Here is a 6,522-nt window from a genome sequence, read left to right on the forward strand (position 1 = left end):
TCATATAGCATCAGCAGGAGCAGCTCATAGCAATTCATCATACAGCAGCAGGAGGAACAGCTTATAGCAACTCATTATATAGCAGCAGTAGCAGCTCATAGCAATTCATCATATAGCAGCAGAAGCAGCTCATAGCAATTCATCATATAGCAGCAGCAACTCATAACAATTCATCATATAGTAGCAGCAGGAGCAGCTAATAGCAATGCATCCTGTAGCAGCAGCAGAAGCAGCTCATAGCAATTCATCGTATAGTGGATCAGAATGAAAATTTGGCAAAAAATCAGAGGAGATCCTCACCTTGTTGGATGAGGTCATCCTTCAACAGCACCTCAAGGCCACGGCCTGGGAGGTGGGGAGGGGGAATAAGGTGCCTTCTGCCGCAGTGTGGCATCAGCCGTAGTTGTGCAGCGCCTACCGGAGTAGTGCGTTGGATGAACCATAGTGGAGCAACTGCTAGAGACCATGAGAATGAGGGGCGGCACCAAAGGGAGGAGCAGCCAGGGAGACTTGCCCCTACCCGCCAGCCATGTAGCCTAGCTAGACAGAGCATCATCGAGGACCAGGCCGGATGGGACCAGTGGCGACGACTTGCTGGAGGAACCCTAGTGCAGCAGGCAGGGGATCGAGGTAGAGGGAAAGGCGAGAGGAGATGCAAGTGGGTAGGGCAATGAATGCTTGTGTGTTTGTTTTTACTTGAGGGTGAGGTGTGACGTGGGCGTCACCAGTTGCATTTTGAGTGTAATATAGGCAGACAACAGAGTCATTTCACTATTCCCCTTCCCTTCAATTTTTAGTGAGGTTCTACCCGAAACACCTCCCTCCAAAGCGAAATTAGTTAAGCCCAAGCCCATAACTCAAAAATTACTTCTTTACATCTTTTATGGCTTATTTTGACAATAAGCCCTGAAAAGGCGGAATAGAACTGGCCCTTAACCTGCAATTCAATTGTGTGTGCAATGATGAATCACTCCTGCCTGCTATAGTGTACATTTAGGCATCATCATACATGGCATAACCTAATACATGTGCATTCCATTGTAGAATCTGGAATATGCAATGTTTATGTTAGTTCATACGTTGCACATGATGTTTAAATGCCCCTTAAATCTGGTCAGTCAAGTGATGGTCTTTAAGCCTCCTTCTTTGCTTCTTTTCTTGATATGTAAGATTTGCTCACACATCTGTTCAATTGCTTGTTTGCATCAGCCAGCCATACTAGGACTATTTGCTTTGATTACTTGTTGTTCTTGACCTAACACTCTAACAGAGCTTGTGAACGATTTAAACACTAAGGGCTGCTGTAGTGGGGCCTTTTCTAACACATAGGTGACATAAAGGTTTGGATGTACACTAAAGTAGGCTCTCCAAGAGTACCTGGAGATCCAGTTCGAAGGTATGCCTAGTTTTTACATAGTACAGACATAGTAAATGCTCATTTCATTGTGTGCAAGTGCAAGAGATGCGGCATGTTTCATTATGTGTTGTTGTTTTGTTATAATCCCATCCTTTTGTGTTCACAGACTGGAAAGTATGCATATTTATCTTCCAAGGAAACGAGTAACTAGTTTGTGTCACCTTGCAGAGGGGGTGCAATGAAGATAAGATTGAGGATTTCCAACTACAAGATGTTAGGAAGGAGCCTTGCAAGAGAAGTAGGAGCTGCACTAAGCCTCTTCAACCTGTTAAGGTAAGTCACTATATCCAACTCAATAGTTCAATTCCTTGTTTGTTTCAGGCATAGTTAATTTGCTCTTTTCAATTGCTTTGTTTGTCCTCAGTTAATGAGATGCCGAAAGAATGATGCCTGATGTTGGGTACTTGTATAACTATTAGTTGACACAATTAAAGGCCCTAGCATTTAATTACTCTGCTGAAGTGTGCCTGAAGCTTTGAAGTCTATTAACCAACTATTTTTGAATGAGGCTCACAATCTAGTTTATACTAGGTTAATGACTGCATAGTTTTGCTTGCTGTAGTATGTTTGTATGAAATCCTCTGTTGTTCATTATGCTCCTTAAGACTTTAATTGGGCTACAGAATGGCCAACTGCCTGCTTACTTCTACGCAACATGTTGTCTAAATTTGTAACTTGTATGTGGTTTGGATTGGGCCCCAACATCATGCTCCTCTGGTGAGCTAAGAGAGATTTTTGTATGCAGGCTGCACAGACGACCTTTTTTATAATTTTTTAAATATCACCTGCTTATGCTTCATGACGTGTAACATTATTGTTAGTCCTGTTTTGCCATGTACAAAATAGTCGGTCTTGCTCGCTTCACTGTTGTAACTATATTTTTGCCCTAGTCATGTGTACTTACAGAAACATTTCAGGATGAAGTGACATCAACACAAAGATCTGCGAGCAGTGCGGCATGGCTGTTACCGAATGATTATGGATTGGAATTGGAATGTGCTGATGTTCTCGAGCATCAACTAGAGGTGGCAAGACAACATGTACATGATTCTGAATGTACAATCAACAAGTTGAGACTGGACATGCAGGTATTAGATGCAGGAGTCAAAAAAATGAAACAAGGCACTGAGGTAACAACGAAGGAATTGGAGATTTTGCAGACTGAAATTTGTGCTATCTATATCCGGCCAATCCTATTTTCTGAAGAGATTATAGTTCAAATGGTAAGTTATGTTGATGCGCGTCCATGATGTATGAACTGTATTTTCCCAGTGTATGTAATTTGCTGTTTGTGTATGCTTTATTATCACTGGTGCAGAACCATAATGCCCAGTGGGTATAATCGGCTATATTCTTTATTGTATAGTGTAGGATTATTCTACGTTTCTATGCCTTAGTCTCTTTATTGTATAGTGTATGTTTTTTAGAGGTGATAGTATAGAGTAGGATTATTCTTTGAATATGCTATATCGTTCAAACGGGGGCCAACTCGCCCAAACGTTGTAGTGACCATGGCCCTCCGCAGGCTGTACGATCCATGGGCCATCTACGGGACGGACGATCCATGACCTTCTATGGCTGTCGGATGCGTGGGCCTTCTATGGGCTGTCGGATCCGTGGGCCTTCTATCGGTTGTCGGATCCATGGGCCTTCTATGGGCCAGCGGATCCATGGGCCTTCTGTGGGCCGTCGGATCAATGGGCCTTCTATGGGTCGTCGGGCAATGGGCCTTCTACATCCCGTAGGATCCATGGGCCTTCTACGGGCCATCTCTTCTATGGGCCTTGTACGGGCCATATAAGGGGCCATAAACGGGCTAGAGTGGAAATCGTACATTTTATGGGCTGACCATAACGGGCCGTTAATAGGTCATATTTGATGATGCTATCAAAATGGCCCAACAGAATAACGGGCGACAAACGGGCCAACTGTATCCACGGGCTGAATTTGGCCCACAAGCAGAAAAGGCCAGTAACGGGCCGTAAGTAACCGAATGCCGAAAATGAGCCCAAGAATAAATGGGCCCTCAGAAGGCCGAAAGGTAACACGGGATGGAAACGACCCAATGGAATAATGGGCCGCTAATGGGTATGAAGCGATACACTGTTCATTACGGGCCAGTTTCACCACAGGCCTTTAGTGGGCCAAGAGTTACAAAGGGACTCATATGGGCCGAAATACGTCATGGGCCATACATGGGCCGGAAGTTAAAACAGGCTGGAGTTATATTGGATGGCCCAGATGACGCTACTGGGCCTAATTCGGATAGGCCGTAAACGGGCCCTGGGTTAGCGGGCTGTAAATGGGCTATATGCGAATAGGCCGTTAACAGGCTTGCCGTGGGCCAGCCCGCCACCTTTTGACCAAGTCAAATGGGCCAGCCTTTTCATAGGAATGGGCCTCTATTGGGTCGTGCCACGTGTCGACGTATCATAGGCGCTTTGGGTCCAATGAGTGGATGACATCTGTCTCAATGGTGAGCCGACACGTGTTTCCTCCAGCCAATGATGATTTTACACGTGGAAAATCCCCATTGGTCGGGGCTGTTAACGGGTTATCGGATCCAAAACCGGACCCGATAGGTTAACGGTGTTCTGTTACGGTGGATGCCACGTGTCGGTCACCCTTGACGAAAGCACTTCTGTGACGCGTGATTTATCATCATGGAAGTGGACACTTCCGTGATGATAATTTTGGTAATGTCATGGAACACTTCTACGACAGCACAGGATGACTATCTTGATTCTGTCATAAATTTGTCATGGATGTACATGCATGACAGAAAACGTGACCTACTCTGACAAACACGTATCATCACAGAAGTGTATTTTTTTGTAGTGCGTGTTAAATGAAGGATCTTTTTCAGATCAAATAGGTAACGCATCATATTAAAATAAGCCGCATACGTACCAGGGGCTATATCATAGACCCACCATAAAACTCCTATAGCTAAGTGAAAGTGTTAACGCCCTATAGTCTGATTGCCTGGTTCGCCGCATTGACACCTCCTTCATGGACCAAGACGTTGGGTCAAGAGTGATCAAATGCTTTTCCAAACACCCCCGTATTTCCTACGAGGGGGCTGAAGCCGACGACTGGAATACATTCAGATTATATAAAAATGGCCGCACAGGAGGAATAAAAGCCTTTGGGAAAAACATAAAAATAGATTGATTATAAAATTGTCTTCTACAATTCGGATACACTTCACTCGAATATTATGTCTTTCTAACATTGACCCTCTATCAAGCGGGGAGCCTCTAAGACATTGAGGGAGTCCTGGATTAGTGGGTATCCGGCAGCCGGACTATAACCGTTGACCGGACTATTGAACTATGAAGATACAAGATTGAAGACTTCGTCCCGTGTCCGGATGGGACTCTCCTTGGCGTGGAAGGCAAGCTTGGCAATACGGATATGTAGATCTCCTTCCTTGTAACCAACTCTGTGTAACCCTAGCCCCCTCCGGTGTCTATATAAACCGGAGGGTTTTAGTCTGTAAGACCAATAACAATCATACCATAGGCTAGCTTCTAGGGTTTAGCCTCTTTGATCTCGTGGTAGATCAACTCTTGTAATACCCAATATCATCAAGATCAATCAAGCAGGATTAGGGTTTTACCTCCGTCGAGAGGGCCCGAACCTGGGTAAAAACATCATGTCCCTTGTCTCCTATTACCATCCGCCTAGACGCACAGTTCGGGACCCCCTACCCGAGATCCGACGGTTTTGTCACCGACATTGGTGCTTTCATTGAGAGTTCCACTGCGTCGTTGCCACAAGGAAGGATGTCTCGTCTCGTCTTTAAAGACAACATTATCGTCGGGGGAGTTTTGGCTGTCGGCTAAACCCTTCGGCTAGGCGATTTCATTATGACTGCCTGTTCGACCATTGCACTGACGACGACTTCTCGGGTCATCGAAAACAGCCTCCACGTCAGCTAAGAACTTGCCGAGCAGATGGATCCAATAGAGCTTTCTTCCCTAAACGAGCTCTTTGATTGCATCGCCGCCATGGGAGTCTCTACGGACTATGATCGAATTGGGCTTCAACCCGATCAAAGGGAGATTAACTCTCCGTCGGTCACCCATCATATTGCGATGGTGGAGGAACAATGCGGCGATTCTTCCTCTATCTTGAGGACTAACTATGTCCGGATTCCTGAGCTCTCCAAGCCGGACACCCGTTTATGGGAGGACGTCACCCAAGCCCTGAACCTAGAGTCAGGCAGCAGGCCAGACTTACCGGGTAACATCCCGGAACCTGAGCTCCCAAGATTGGAAACTTCTCGGCCCCTGGGTCTTAGATCGGGTAAGGGTTCGGACACAATTCCACCCACCCACCCAAACATAAGCGATCTTTCTAATATCAGGCAAGAGCCCCAGGAGACAGTACATCATTATTGGGCCAGATTCCTCCTTGTGGTGAACAAGGTTAAGGACTGTCGGGAGGAAGACGCAATCTTATTTTTCTGCAATAATTGCATGGACAAGGGAATCCTCAACGCCATAAGTCACCGTGACATATCACGCTTCGCTGACTTAGCATCCATAGTACAAAAGTACTGTGCGATGGAAAGCGCCTGGAAAACCGAAACGAAATTTTGGGATAATCTGGATCCAAATATACACCCAGTCCGAAGTAAAAGGGTGCACTATCATAAGACACCCGAGTTAATCCCCAAAAAGCAAAAACCCTCTACAGGGCATGGAACCGTATTGGAGGGATGGCTCAACGGACCCTGCAAAATTCATAGTACCACAGATACCATACCAACACACATCCTTAGAGCATGTTGGATACTCCGGCAGGTAGCCAAAAGTGGCGAGGATCTTTTCATCCCAAAGGCCACAAAGCACCATCCCGGAGATAACAATACGGTATTAACAGTCTTTGAGACCTTCGCATCAAATAATAGGCGCAAGCAAACACTCCGCAGCCTTGCCGAAATATGTCACATGGCAGCAATAAATCCATGGAGTGACACGGCTATTACCTTCAATGCCAGTGACGAACCTAAATTCCGAACAGCCCGAGCACCAGCCGCACTGGTCCTCAGTCCAATTGTGGACGGCTTTCGACTCACCAAAGTACTCATGGACGGC

This window comes from Triticum dicoccoides, chromosome 7B (genome assembly GCF_002162155.2).
Source record: "Triticum dicoccoides isolate Atlit2015 ecotype Zavitan chromosome 7B, WEW_v2.0, whole genome shotgun sequence".
NCBI classification, from domain to species: domain Eukaryota; kingdom Viridiplantae; phylum Streptophyta; class Magnoliopsida; order Poales; family Poaceae; genus Triticum; species Triticum dicoccoides.